Source organism: Haliaeetus leucocephalus, unplaced genomic scaffold, assembly GCF_000737465.1.
Source record: "Haliaeetus leucocephalus isolate CR32 unplaced genomic scaffold, Haliaeetus_leucocephalus-4.0 Scaffold944, whole genome shotgun sequence".
Lineage (NCBI taxonomy): Eukaryota > Metazoa > Chordata > Aves > Accipitriformes > Accipitridae > Haliaeetus > Haliaeetus leucocephalus.
The window spans coordinates 2521591-2537724 of NW_010973380.1; positions in this window are offsets into that span (position 1 = coordinate 2521591).

Consider the following 16134-nt stretch of genomic DNA (forward strand, 5'->3'; position numbering starts at 1 on the left):
CAGGTATAGAAGAATAAAGTGTACATGTGTAGCTGGCCTATAGCAGAAACTACGAAAAGCAGTTACTGCTGTGTTTGTGTCATCTTTCAATTCTTTTTCCTATTTTTTTTAAAAGTTGGTTTAACTTACTATGCAATCCGGGGTCATCTTACTGCAAAAGAGAGAGTTACTGAAGTTCTCTAATATCTGCAAGAACCTCCTTGTTTGTTCCCTGCCTTGCTCTTCTTGGTCTCATACTATTTCTGTTCTATAGGCGAAGGTGAACTTGACAGTTACCAGGATCATTTCCAACTGTCGGCTCGCCAGCACAAGCACTGGGACAGCACCAAAGAAACAGGAAACACACTGTTTTAAAATAAATGTTTTTAATCCCCAAACTGCAGGAATGTTACTGAGTAAGTGCTCTAAAAGCGCTGTTGTGCTTGCTGACGTTTTGGGCCATGTGGCTTCATGCAGCACATTGAAAAAAAGAGTGGAAAGTGCAGAGTGTTGCACGAGCCTGCCTTGTTGCCTGTCTGAATGAGCAAAGGGATCTCGTGTGTACGCACACCTGCTGAACTGGTGGTCCGAGGGGTACTTTGTGTAACAGAACACATGGAGGAGCTTGGAATCACTTATGAATGTGATCAGCTATCGGAAGGGTTTTAATATGGTTGACATTAAAGCTGTGTAAATGGAATAGTCTAAATAGATACTTGGAATAATAAACTATTGCTGATCTTCTGGAAGGAAATGGTGCTCTGTCATTCAAAGATTATTTTTCCCAGATTTTAGACAGGATTTAAGCTCTTTTTTTTTTTTTTTCCTTCCCATTATCTCCAGTATAACTAAAATAAACCTGCTTATTTCTAAAGGTATGTTACATAGTCATTCTCAAGGAGTGAAATTTAAACTTGTAAACTTTAGAACCCAAGCAAAATCTAGGTTTCTAAAAGTGCAGCTTTATTATGTATATAATAAGTATTCTGTTCCGTCAAGATGGTTTCATTACTTTACATTTCATGAGCAGAATGGTCTTGAAAACTGTTAATATGTACTCTGTTGGCTTTTAGAGAATGATACAAACTAGTGTATCTGTTTAGCTTCCCTAAGAAACTCTTCTCTGAATGCCAATAACTTAATTCTAACCTGGGTTCCTTGTGGCTGGACACACCAGCAGAGACCAAGGCTTCCCTGTGCAGACAAATGTATATGCTGTACATGGTGCTGTGTGGATAAAGAGTGAATTGTCCTGCCAGAGAGCTTATTGTTTAAGTGTGTCAAACGGAGAGTGGATGTTGTATTTTTCATTTTACAGACAGGCAGAGTGAGGCAAAAAGCTCCCCAGTTGCGCATAAGAAATCTGTGCCAGAACTGAATTGGAGCTGAGAACTCCTGCTTCTCTCTTATTCCTCTGCACCACAAGTCTGCTGCTGCTTTGGCCTCTTCTGGACTTTATAATGACACCAGCAGAGGTAATTTATTTTGTTTATTTAAAGCACTGTTGCGGAAGCCTCTGTTCGGTCTAGAACCCCATAAGGCAGAGAGACAAGGAGCACACAGCCAATGTACTGGAGGGAATAAACAATACGTGAACAGAAAAGGATGAAGAGATGAGAATACCAGCTAGCCTAGTCACAGTCATAAAACCAGAAAACCCTAACCTTTTCCCAGGCCCTTACCAATTTTCGTCAAGCTTTTGTGGACATGGGTGGCAGGGAGGGGAATGTGCGCATGGCTTCAGAGAATTCTTGAAAGAGAACAAAGTCACGGTTTGGGGGTTGCTTCCCGAGAGCCCCTGGGGAGAATGAGGGGTGGCAGCAGGGGAGAAAGCAGGAAAGCGTTCATTTGGAAGTCAGATAAGGAGGTGGTAGAAACTCCTACTAGATGTGTATCAGCGAGGCAGGAGTAAGACGGGTGTAACCTGTGTGGCCTGTCGTGTGCTCCATCAAGGCTAAATTGCAAACTCAAGGGATTCTGTAGGGACAGCAAGGGGACACTAAGGTCCCAGAGTCCTATTTTCCTAAAGCAGAAAGACTCGGGGAGATTGCATGGCTCCAAAACGTGCTGGAGACACAGTGATGCCTCTGTTGGGTGTGAGATTGCAGTGCCGTGCAGCAGGCGACTGATGGATAACAACGAGCCTGCAAAGGACCCAGTGGGCAACCGTTTGGGGAGAGAGGAGGAAAAAAATCAAGATAACCATCAACAAGATGTGCAAGAGGAGCAGCAGCATAGTGGCAGCCGGTGTCATAGGCAACAGGACTGAGGAGGAGGAAGCGGTGCTGTTTGGGAATCGGCTAAGATGTCACCCATGGTATTTTATGATGATGCCCTGCAATGTGATCTCTGTTTACATTTTAATAGATCCATTTAGCAAACGCAGTGGTCGGATTCCTGCCAGCTCTGTTCAACCAACTTTGTTTTCCTTGCTAATGAGCGCTAGTGGAAGGCAAGCGCAGACAAGCAACTGCTTGTGCCAGTCCGACAGGCAGCTGTGCCTGGGTACGGGGAAAGTGGGGCTGAAGTTTGCGCTGAGCTCAACTTCTCTCCCCTGAGTAAGGATTTTTGCCAACCGCTGCCCTCAGACCTCTTTACGCTTTGCACTTGTATGCACGTGTCATGTTACTGGAGTACAAACTGTCCCAGTAAGAGTCGCCCGTTTTGCACAGTTCAGTGACTTACAGTTGGGGAACCCTGAAGTGGGATCTTCTTGATGTAAACTCGAGGCAGCTCAGCAGACATGGCAGCGCCTGCGTGACTGCTACACGGTTTCAGTAGGTGGCAAAAAAATTTCTAATTGCAGCGCATGGCTCAACAGCAAGTGGTTCAGGTTGAGTGCAAGAGGCAGAAACCTGTTCAGAGAGAGTCCGAGTGTTGATAGAGAGAAAAGTCCAGGCTGTGATCCTAAGTAGCCCTAAGATAAAGCCGAATGGAGGCTTTTTACCATGGGTGACCTGAAGCAATCTTGTTGGGTTTTTATTTCTGTGCTTTTGTCCTTAAAAAGCCAGAGGGGAGAGCGTTAACGGTGAGTCTGAGGCATGGATACACAGGAGATGGCGTGAACCGAGAGACCATGGGGCACGCAGAGGCTGTCGCCTTCTGACCTCTGTTGTAGTACTTGACTTGCCTGCTGTGTTCCTGTGCGGATTTTATAAATAGCGGTAGCTCTTAACACCACACACGCTTGGGATAACAGCGTGAGGTGTGTGCAGGAGCCAAGGCTATGCTTGGTTGCCGCTGTACATTATGTAAGAAGAGATGATAAAACAAGTTTGTTTCATTTCACTTAAGTTTGATAAACCCATGGAGCTCTCCCGCGGGTCTGTTTGGTTACTAACAGTTTAGCAGGGTTGTACTTAATGATTGATTTAAAGGCACTGACAGTCCCTTTAAGATCATCATTCTTAAAAACCAGGGCCGGTCTTAAATAGCTGTGACCATTCATAGCCTCCATCACGGGAAAGTTGAAGATGTTTTTTAGTACTGTGTTGGGTCTGGCTGATACGGAGTTAATTTTCGCCATAGCAGCCCTCCCAGTGCTGTGCTCTGTATTGGTAGCTAGAAAGGTGTTGATAACACACCAGTGTTTCGGCTGCTGCTGAGCAGTGCTCGCACAGCATCAGGGCTGTCTCCCCAATATTCCCCCCCTCGCTGGCAGGCTGGGGGCGGGCAAGATCTTGGGAGGGGACTTAACCAGGACAGCTGACCCAAACTGACCAAAGGGATATTCCATGCCATGTGATGTCTGCTCAGCTATAAAAGCTAAGAGAAGTGTGTGTGTGGATGGGGCGGCATTTGTTATTATGACATTTGTCTTCTGGAGCAACTGCTATGCGTACTGAAGCCCTGCTTTCTGGGAAGAGGCTGGACATCGCCTGCTGATGGGAAGTAGAGAATAAATCTTTTGTTTTCCTTTGCTTTCACTTTATTAAACTGCCTTTATCTTGACCCACGAGTTGTTTTCCATCTTATTTTCTCCCCGCCCTGTCCTGCTGAGGCAGGGAGTGATAGAGCAGCTTGGTGGGCACCTGATATCCAGCCAAGGGCAACCCACCACAAGTACACATTTAGGTTTTCCCTAAGTCATGAAAAACACTTGGAAAACACATGAAACAAACCCTAAAACCTTCTGAAAAATCTTAATTGGGAAGCAAAGTCACATACTGCCTCTGTCTCCCTTGTATACTTAAATAACATATGGGAGAAAACCTCCTCACACAACTGCAGACCTCACCTCCTGAGATGTTCTCAGGTGGAGCGAAGGCAGCTGTGGCCCTTTCAGAAAATTGTACAAATCCCCTGGTGTAACACTGCCTCTAACTGCTTTGTAATATTTATACTATATTTGTATATTATAATGTTTTGTAATAAAATTATACTCTGGGGTGTTTGGGGTGTACCAGTGCAATTCCAAGGGCTTCAGTCACCTTCATCAGTGCCGATATTGCACGGGGCCCCTTGCTGAGGCAACTGGTGGGAGACTCACCTGTGAGAGAAGGTGGTGGTGGTGGTGGTACTGTACCACTTGCACCATGAACCTGCTTCGGACTGTGCTGACTGAAATGAATTCCCTTAGTCCTCGGACGTTGGAAATGAAATAATGAGTTTTTCTAGAAATAAAATGGGGTTGGTCAAGCTGGCAGCTCTGGCAGTGAGACACAAATGCTTTTGACTCAAAAAAACCCCAACGCTAGCTTATTGTGAAAATTATACTCTTATTTTGAGGGCACTTTTTGTGTTCTGTAAGTGGGGTAGTGGTACCAGTGCTGAATTTTACACTTACAGACTGACTATGTATAAGAAACTTATCTAATGTGTTTTTCATCTGGGACTAAGAAATTCCCAATTTCTCCCCGTCTTTAGTTAACTTAGCCTGACCCAGATCTAGACTTAGGTCCATAAGACAACTTTTTCATGAATTTCAATGTTGTCTAAATCTTTGGAGTAAAAATTTCTATTTCAACATCTTCCCTGATGTTTGTTTTACCCTTGTTTCATTCTTACTGAAGTTTTGCATTTGTTGCTTTCTCCATAAGGAAACAAAGAGTAGGTGCCAATATAATTACATACCTGCAGGTTGTAAATCCGTAGTTGGCTTGAAATGTGCACATAGCAACACAGCCTGCATTAGTAACATAGAAATATACACAACAGACTGAACTCTACAAATAATTGTAATTTCCCTAGCTTATGGTGCTTTAACTCAAGTACAGTATATAATACAGCTTGTGTACCACTGAAATCTACTTCCATATGAAAATCTCCCAGCGTTAAATGTATAAAACTCAGACTTCAGCCATATTTAAAATTTCTTCTGGAACAGAGGCTTCTGTGAATACATTAGAATTAGTGGTAAAATTAATTAACAGCCAAGAATATTAGTATCTAATCCTGCCACACATCTGTGAGAACTGCTCAATTCAGGTTTGGTGGGATGACTACAGCGTGGGAGCCCTAAACTCATCAATATTTTCCTTGCAGAGGTCATAATGTAGAGGAAAAAAAAGGGACCCCCTCCCCTGCAGCATGCGGTGGTTTACAAGTGTATATTATAGAAATCAATCTTTGTAGAATTATTTTCCATAGAACATTAAAATGATAGGAAGCTTACAGTCTCTCTGAAGTGCATGTGAGTGTGGGGCATCTAAAGATAGGGTGTCTGCCCTGTCCTGAGGGCTATGTGCTGCTTTGGGGTTCAGATATGGTCCCCTCGAAAGTACAAGCCCCGCTCCATGGCCTCTTCTCCACAAGACCCTGTAGTCCTTCACCTCTCCCATGCACTGGAGAAAACCAGAGGAGGGAAGACAGAAGGTTGTAGAGAGGCTGCTTATCCCTACTTGAACAGCCTGTGAGTGCTGCAGACTCTGCTCTTCAGTTAATGACTGCAGGTAGGAATAAAATTTGGTAATAACAATACTTACTACAATAATCAATGTATGACAGGATGAATGCCTGGGAGCTGAAATTGGGCAGCATTCAAATTAGAAATAAGGTACATTATAATGGTAGAGGCCAAAATGAACCATTCCAGCAACTTGCCTACAACCAAGCAAGACCATGGCGCTGGAAATACTAAAATTAAGATTGGATTTTCTTTACAAGAAATGACAACTATTCATTTACTACAGCATCATGTTTAAACACTGCTACATATTTTCTTTTTTTCTCCTCGAACTCATTTCACAGACAAAATGCAGGAGAACTGTTCTTTTAACTCTTTAGCCAGGAGTATTAACTTCCATTGAATTCTTCTCCCTTCTCACCCCCCCCCCTTAAGAAATTGTCACTCTTGTTAGTTCAGTTTAATAATTCTCTTAAAGGCATCATGCCCCCTACACTCCCATAAATTCTCAGCTTTCCTTAATTTGAAAGATTAAATGTTTGAACTTCAAATTCAAACACTTAAAAAAGAGGAAACCATCTCCCTCAAAACGCCTGTGCTAGCCTGACCTTTCTAAATCTGGCTCTGAAGCGACACTCGAGCCATCAGCAGCACTGGATTGTTTCAGGACTGCGTGGATATGGCCCTTGCTGCAGGTGCAGCTCTATGCGTGAAAAGAGTCATGCTCGTTTAGTGTCTTTGTCTTAGTTTTTGAGTACTTTCCGTAATAAAACTACAGACAAGAGCTCCTCTGCACAAAGGAAGGAACCAAAGGCGCAAGTAGCTTTTGCAACCACTTCCCCGTTCGTTTGGTTGCCTTGATAGCAGCGTGTCATGACAGCATTAACAGCTCTGAGCCGATGTTGGCGGGATTTGGTGAGTACCAGAAGAACAACTTGTGTAAAGAGGTAGTGGAGCAAGTACCAAAGCAATTGCTGAGGAAGAAGCCATAACTCTTAGTAAAGAATCTCCACATGCGTGACCCTAAGCAAGAAACCTCCCGGTTTCACCTTCCAGAGCAGGACCAAGTGCTCCACCTGGAAAGAAGCAGCTACACCATTATTTAAGCAACTACTCTGGCGATATCTTAACATTACTACCTCCTGCTGTTCATTGCCACGCTGGGAGAGGGTCAGCACTCACAGGGTTCGATAAGGAACTGAAGGAAAGGTAACGCCTCAAATTTGGCTTTCAGAAGATGTCTGTCTGTGCTTATGGTGTGTCTTACATTTGTTTAGTTCAGGTGTATAATTTATCAATTTTCAGGAAAAACTTGCAAAGCTGCAGTAACTTTGGGACATCCTGGGCCATGGGAATGACCAGAAGCTAGTAAAGGACAGTATAGGGGATAGTTCTTTCCCCCTTAGAATGATGCATAAATACACTGAAGGTTTTTAACTTGCACTTGTAATACAGATGAGAGCAGCAGGAAAAAAAGATATATTTAAATACTACTTATGTATTTCATAACTATATTCAAAAGGTGTTGAAGAACAATAAAGTTATGGGAGAAAATGATCCTGAGAAAGACAGACAAAAGAAATAAGCAATTCACAGGAAGAGGAGAACTACAAGATAGGAGAAACTTGCCTGCTAAATTGTGTGTTGCACAGTGAGACATTGGGTGGAGTGTTTTTACAGTCTAATACATGTGTGTTTGGCTGTGGTATTTTCGCCCCCATTTCCTCATAAGTTAAGAGCTGCAAAGAAATAGTTCTGGTTAAGCTAGAAAGAATGGAGAAATGGGTGGTATTTCTAAAGGAGAGGTATTTTTCACTTACTGGGAAGGTTTGAGAATTCTGCTTGCAACACTATTGGCCCTGGATCCTCTCCCTTGTTTATATTTTGAATTTTCAAGTCACATACTGAATTATGCCAAGTGACAGAAGGGAAAATGTCTGTGTGGAGCAGAGTCATGCTCCCACGAGGAATTGGCTTCCTTGGCATATCACTGTTTTCAGGCACTAGTGACCCTCTGAGTGAGAAATGGAAAGAAGAACGATGAGCCAGATTTTCAGACAGGCACGCACAATTAAGCACATTTGAATGTGCCTTATTTACGCTCTTTAGGAGTTATTTGTATTTCGCTCCTGAACAGTTTGAGCCTACTGTAACCTTATTTAGTAGCCACACAGCTTGCTGCCCTCTTCAAGGGCTTGATTAGCTTGACCTTGTTTTCATCCTTTCTAACAGCGATGTAGCCCCTGACTGGGTAGAATAGATTTTGGCCAGCTGTAAGGCATGCACAGTAATTACAAGTTAATGGGGGAAAAACATGAGCTAGGTGTAGGATATACATATAATGCAGGATCTATGTATGAGCATGGAGCAAGAAGGCAAGAGGCTGAGTGTGTTTACTAAAGGTTTCTGTCAGCATGCATTTTAGGCTGTGATTACAATTAGCATTTTCTTATGAAGCTTCTCTCTCAAAATTTGCAAGACTGTACACATGGCCCACTGCTTCTTAATATAGCAAACATCAGTAGAAATTATATATGCTCTCATGACTTGGCTTACACTTGAACCCAACTTTCTGGGTGAGGAATAACTGACTTTGATGCCTCATTTGACCACTGATACCATTAATGATGTTTTTACTCAAGCACACTTGTGCCAGAACCATAATAGTTAGTCTGGCTTTGCAGTAGGTTTATACTGTTGTCCAGCTTCCCAGATGAGAAGGGAAGTCTACATGCATAAACATGTGTCTTACTGTAGTAGGCAAAATGGTTCATGGATGCTTTAGCTGAGTTCAAAAAACTCAGTGGAAAAGCTGAAGAGGCACGGCTGTGGAAAAAAATTGCAAAAAAGGGGGTAAGAAGTAGATACAACTTTGTGGTTCACAGTTTATTTAAAACTGCTTGCAAGGGGGTCAGTACAAGCAGTCCTAAAATCTTTCTTCTGGATTAAAGAACTGAAACAAGAACTGGAATATTCCAATTAGCAAAACATACTAAATTATTGGCAGAGTTCAATGAATGCAGGTAGTCCACCTGACTTCAGTGCCCATCTTTCTGTGGCCAGGATACATAACATAAAGCAAATGGAAACTCCTCTCTATATAATGGAAATTGTTGATAGGTTGTTTTTTTCCTTTAATATTGATTTTTCTGAGCATAACCTTTTGTAAAAAAACATCATCTCAAGAAACTCTTTGGCTGCGTACACCAGTCAATGACACTTAGTCCCATTAGCGGGAAAATGGACATAACCACCTAGGGAGTCTTTCTTCAAGGAAGAAGAAGAAGCTGTTGGAAGACAGGCTGAACAGAATCTCATCTCTTACTCAAACTAGTTAGAGATTTTGACCAACAGTGTATTCTGTTTAACCACAGAAAAACTAGTCTAAGAGGATGTTCCCACGATAGGGAGTTATACAAAAAATATCATCACTGTGACCAGAACGCTGGTGAGAGACCTGTAAAAATCTCTGGTTTTGTAGTTCTTGCCTCCTGGGTCACTCTGAAATAACCAAATAGTGAATTGAAGGGCTAATGATAAAGTGATAGAGTGCAATGGACATGGTACAAAATATCTTAAAATACCATGAAATTGGCCTTAACAATAGTTTGTTAAAAAACAATGAATTGTAAAGGAAAATGGAAGTGTAAATAACTTTGATTTAGGAAATAATAAAGACTTGATGGGTTTTGGCGTGTGACCAGTCTACTGGATCCTTAATGAAAATATGCATTCGAGAGCCACTGGGAGCTTTCTCCGTTGGTATGATGGAGGAAAATATCCCATGATATACGCCTATTGTGTATTAGGTTTTCATGAATCGGAGAGGTTCTGGCTGATGAAGGTACATGCGGATAGCTAATGCTAGACTAGCTTGCACTCAGCCATTTTGGTAAATAGTCTATTTGGAGGAGAAACATCAGAAATTTCTTAGTTCTTCAGAATTTCTTCCTAAACAAATGGCATAATTTTTAGGGCCTCTGAATGCAACAGAACAGATGTGTAGCCCATTGAAGATCATCCATGCAAAAAAGTTAGTACACAAGTTCTAGAAGAATGCAAGGTGGTCCTTCAAAAGCTTTTTCCTTTGATGCTTAATACTCTAACATGCAATGGAAAGTGGGCACAAGAAGCTGAGACCAAGCCTGTTATTCAGTGGAGAAAAGTTTTAAAAAAGAAAAGATCAAGCCCACTCCCAAATTACCTTTCCCCTAGGACAAAACATCCTCAACATTGTTTTTAAGACTTAATACAGACTACTTGCCTGGACTTGCAGCCAAAGTAGCTCCCTTATTGCTTCTTTTTAGGAAAAAAAAAATGAGATGGGAATGGGTCTGTGAACACAAACATGCAGGGTCAAGTCTCAAGCTGGCATTGCTGCTAATTCACCCAGGCACTGAAGTGCCCTTGATTCCAGAGGAGGCGTTAAGAACAGACAACATGACTTTACTGCTGCTGCAGGGAAATCAGGCTAAGACATAAGCATGTGTCTCGTGAATGTTAGTTGAGGTAGAGAAAACATACACCACCTCCTGCAGATTCTGCCAGTATCCTGAGCAGGGACTGGCTTTGAGCATTAAGGTGAAATCCAGTCATTCTAAGAAATACCATCTATCCCCCCAAAATACTTCTTCTTGGGGAAAAAAATACACACACAAAGATTCTAACAAACAGAAGTATTGCACGAAGGTCCTTTAGGCCTGATGGTCAAGGACCTACATGTGGAAGCTGTTATCAGTCCTCCTGCAACTTTGGATGGATCAGCAATATAAGGTATGCCCCACTGTACATCCATTCCAGAAAGCAAGAGGGTCGAGCTATGAAGAGTCACCACGTAGGACTGATATGGGCTAAACTAAACTGCTTTGTGGCTAGATCAATGTTCCCACCTGCAAGAAGTACACTGGGTTTGGATTCCAGAAATAAGTCTGTTGCATGGGAAATGTGAGCCATCCTATTCAGCACAGTTTGTAAAAGTAGCAGCCATCTGTCGGGGTTTATAGAAGGCTGAGAAACACAGGATGTTTACTTTTATTCAGATGTGGAGTGGATGTGCCTTGTATGAGCAGACTTGTTACAATACTAATAAAACAACTGGGACATTAAGCTCAAGAGAAAAGCTTGGTTTATGTAGTAAAATTGAACGTGAGCAAGATAGAAAGCCTTACAAATATACATGCACATACGCATATACATAATCATTTAAGTAAATGTCAGCAGAAAACAGGCCAGACAGAAATTCAGAACAAATACGGCACTAACTCTGAGACTAAATTGACTGCTTTCTGAAGTGCTTTCTGGAAACCACTCCCCAAAGAAATAATCTACAAAAGGTAAGATAAGGAAGGGTCCAGCTTCAAAATAAACCTACATGGCAACATTACGAGCTGAGATTAATTTAGATAAACTCTCCAAAAGGCCATTTGGCATTACTGACAAAACTGAAACATTGGTGCGTAGAGCGTGAATCCAGGCCCTCTAAATATGAGACAAAGGCATTCCCTTATCATTGGCGGTGATCACCAAGACGACATACGACACTTGAGAGGGAACTGGGCTCAGGTGTCTTCGACTACAGGAAAACGTCATCGTCAATGCAAATAACTTCATGCTGCTGCTAATGTTAACCACCAAAGGGGAAAAATTCCCATAGGAGTCCAAAGGATGCAAGCAGAATTCTGCAAATGCTAAGTGAACGCATCCAAGAAGTAACCGAAGATGCAGATGGAGACGCTGGCAAACAGCATTAGCAACAGCTAAGGTTGTTTTTGCCAACAAAGGAAAAAGTTAAGTATAGTAAATCAAATAAAATTAAACATGTAGCAGCAATAGATGCCCTATTTTTTTCTGCAAATGTCTTTTACCGTTTTTTTCCCCTGAGAGGTAATAAGTATTTTTGTAAATCTCAGTTGAAAGCAGACTACCTTACTTATATTTCTGTCTAATGGCTTGAATAAGCAGATAACATTTCAGATGTCAAATGCTTTTGCTACCAAAATAAAATAAAAAATTCTGCATACATGGCATTCTGGTTGAAATATCCTGTAGATGATCACCAGCAGGACCAACACGAGATGGTAATTTTCTTGAAGAAACAATTTGAATGGGATGATAGGCAACGGTACTGTATGAAAGCTTTGGCATGTGTATTTGTTATAATCCTGTCAATTTGTTAAAAGCAAAGCAGTGAGTTGCAGTGGGGAACAGGAGGCAAGTTACATTGCTTATCTATATGTATCAAAACAGTTTGCTAAGTGCAATGCTACCAGGAATTATGAAAAAAAAAATCTCTAAAGCATATTCACTGTTGTGTATTAGAATGGTAGCGTGTAACTTCCTGTAACATTCCAACGAAAAATAGCTGGATCACATTGGGAAAAGGCCTGAGGTGGGTTTCAGTGAGTGTGGAATTACATTTGATGAGATCAGAACAGTTTGAATGTCAATGAATGAAATTACGGATCAAAAATAGTGTACTTTGGAAGAAAGTTTGGTAACTCAGAAAGGACGTTTTATGTAGAAGATGGAGAAAATTTATTTTCCTGTTTTCCAGGACATGGCTTACGTAACACTCGCTGCAGTGAGTTTTCAAGAAAGATCATAATATGAATTTGATGTAGGTATAAATCAGTAAAAAAAAATAAATCATATTTTAAAATTGTACTCAAGCAGGCATTGAACAGTGTTGCCCAGGAGTATCTCACGCTCAAGCTACAAGATGGTGATAAAATTTCCAGAACTAAGCTCTACAAAGATTATAGGACTAAAAAAAATTGCCTCAACAACCCATCGTTAAACCTCAGTAACTGCAAGACACTGGAATTATTCTAAAACAAACGTGCAGGGAAGAGCTTGTTTGAAGGGCTCTCATTAGTACTAAAAGCTCTCAATATTAGAATTTCATTGCCTAGTGTATTTTTAATGGACTTTAACACATGAAGTATGGATGCACACCTAAAGAATTGCAGTTAGAGATCAATCTGCTCAGAGGTAGGAGCTCATCTAGAAAGACACATATTAGAACTGAACATGACTCAGAAGTGCACAATTCCATTAAATATTTATTTATTCAAGATGAGCGAACAGTCTATGTGATCTGATTATTTTTTATCTGTATTTGAGCTGAAATGGCTCAAGTGGGAGCCACAATTTCTTTGAATGTACTAAATATAGCTTAAGATGAATTTTCCAGAGGTGTCTGCTGGTGCTGCTTGGTGCCTTAGCAAATCATGGTTTTAACTCCTCCTTGCATCTTCTTAAAAAGGAAAATCTCAACTCTATTTTTGATCTTCTCTCATTCAAGTCTTGGCTATTGATTCTTGCTATAAATCCTTCCAGGACCCACCTGACACTGGATAATGCTGAAAATTCTCTAAGTGTGGGAAATGGATAGCATGTCAAAGAAACCACTCAATAATGATAATATGCCAAATCTTATCATAACATATCACAGATTTTATATTGGCTCAAATTCTTCTATATTTACTGAGTTATCTTACCCTAAATCTGGTGTCTAGACTTCTCTATAGAACAGATTTTTAAAGTTGATAATGGTGCATTTTTGTTTAGTGGCAAATAAGCTTCTAAACTCATTAATGTGTTGTATATGTAATGTATATTGCAATTATGGTAGCCTGTTAAAAGTATAAGGACAATTTAATCTCATTGGTGCCCTTGGGCATCTGTTTTTTTAAATTTTGTTTTATTTGAACCTGTTCATACCTTCTGGCACTGTAACAGGACGTGAAAGCTTGTAATACTCCATCTTGCCAGATAACACAAGAACAAATAATACAAAGCAGTTCTGAAAAATAAGTCATTCATTCACCCATCTCCATTCCATCCAAGATCTTGACAGACCTCTATCAAATTCAGCCTTAAGTTTTTTTCTTCTGAGCTCAACATCCCCCGTGTATTAATCCTCTCCTTGTTCGGGAATTGTGCCAAGCCATCTTATTTCTTGGCTTTCTCTATATTCTTTTCTAAATACAGTCTATACCAAATTACATGGAGGTCAAGATAAGGAAGGATGCATGGTGGATTTGTATAATGATGTCTCTTGTTTTATTCACTAGTCCTTTCCTAACCTTAGCATTCTTGTCTCTTTTTGTCATCAAGTACTGGAGAGGCTTTAATGCCATTCCTTCTCAGCGTTTCCTAAAAATCAGTTCCATCAATGTGCTCCTTTAAAGTGAGACATTCTCATCCCTTCACCTAAGTTTTCAAACTTCCAGCACTTGCACAGAACACCACCATTTTTGTTCTTGTTCCAGTTATCTATTTTTGTGCAGTCTGCTTAGTCAGGAGATTGTTTAGGTGGTTCTTTGCTATTTTCTGTCTAAATCTAATCAATTTCTGTCTTTTTCTAGGATTCATAGCTTTTGGATTTCAATTCCAGTTCCTGTCTCACGTGAAGACCTTTCTAACTAGTCATTTAGAGAGTATCTGTAATTCCTATACCCGGTCACGAAAGAACTACAACCCTCCTTATTCATACAATTGTCTCAGTGGTGAAATTATCCTATTTGTTTAACCCTGGCAGTGGGTCTGGGAAGATGTTAGAAAATGCTCTTATAACCTTTCTTTTCCTGTCCTTCCTATGGCAGGAGCATTCAGACGGATTCCTTTGCAGTGCTTCCCTACAGTAACGTCCCTCCTGCTGCGTCCACCAGCCAGGGAAGAGCCAGCAGCGCTGGCTGCCTTGCACCCGTACTGCCTAACCCCGGCTGAGGGTGGGTGTCGCGGGGACTACCGTGTTTTGCTCAGGGCGAGGGCACACCTGATCATGCAGCAGGCTCCCGGGAGGATTTGTGTTTAGACCTGTGACTAACACTCAGCTGCTTCTTTCCAGGCAGCTTCGCTCCCGACGCCTCTTAGCAAGTTGTTCAAAAGCTCTGCGGAAGCGCCCTCGGCACCCGCGCAGCCCTTCCTCTGCCCAGCTTCGTACCGCAAGCTTTGGGACCCATTAGGACTTACATTTTAAACAACTTTTATTTAAGAAGTGCGGCAAGAGTCCCTCTGACGTTAAGCATTCCCTGCAATGCTGAGCTGAGCTACAGACTATAGAACACATCCATTTGCCATAATTGGAAAACTTTAATAAAAGTATCGTATAGGTTAAAGCTGTACCATGAGATGAAGATAAAGCAAGTTGAAAAAAATATAACACAAATACTTGCTTGTTCTCTTTTATAACAAAAAGAACAAGATAGCTCTATCTCAGTCTACTGTGTCCTCTTTTATAACAAAAAGGACAAGATATCTCTATCTCAGTCTGCTGTGTCCTCAGGGTCTCTGTACTCGGGGAAAATCTCAAGTGTTTTATCAACTGCTGCTGTAACCATGAGAGATGCACCAAGCTTGGGAGGGAGCCGGTAGGTACTCCACTGGAGATGTGGGAAGTGCCATGAGAGCAGCAGTTCATATACTTAAAGCACTGCTGGACACCTTAACCACACACTGGTATTTTACTCATTTTATTTCTTCAGTTTGGGGTGTGTAGAGGGTGCTCATCTGAAGACGACGGCCTTGTACTGGGAGATCGTAACAGCGTACACACTGGCTTATCCCGCATTAAATGCAGAGATAACCGAAATGAGGAGACTTGATCACACAAAGCAAAGAAATGGAAGCAGACGTCGTTTCACGTGGGATTCAGACATACCCCAGTGGCCCAGGGGACCACGTAACACAGGGGCAGGCGCGCTCTTTCCAGGCGTAATTCCAGGCACCAGAGGCAGCCCCGTGGGCGCTGTGCCGGGGGAGAAGCGGGGGGAGCGCTGGAACCTTCAGAGGCAGTTGGGGAGCGACAGTTGGCGAGAGGAGGTTGGCTGAGGAACACACCGCAAAGCCTGAAGAAGGCAGAGGTAAACAGGCAGCGAAGGAAAGTTAAGAAAAAATTCAGAAAACTAGGCTTAAAGGAGCGCCTGGGGCCTGAAGGCAAGTTAAGACGCTGGGGGAGGGGAACAAAATAAGAACAAAAACGTGACTTGGGGAATAAGTGAAAGCAGTGTTGTGCTAGGAGGAGGCAGCTAGCCAGCTGCTGAGGCGAGCAAGCTCCTACTTATCTTGCCATGTTGACTACAGAAACAGACTTCAAATGACGCAGTGTCTATAAACAGAGAGGAAGAATTAGTTCCCATTCTGGTAGTTTTGTCTATGACCCTAAAATCCTTACCGCACACATGCACCAGGAATTCAGTTCCTGAGGGCACCGACAGCGTTATCGCATAGCTGATGCGAGGAGGAGTGGTAGGCAAAAAGTGATAAGCACTTGCTTATTATTACAGAAACTTGGTATGGTGATTACA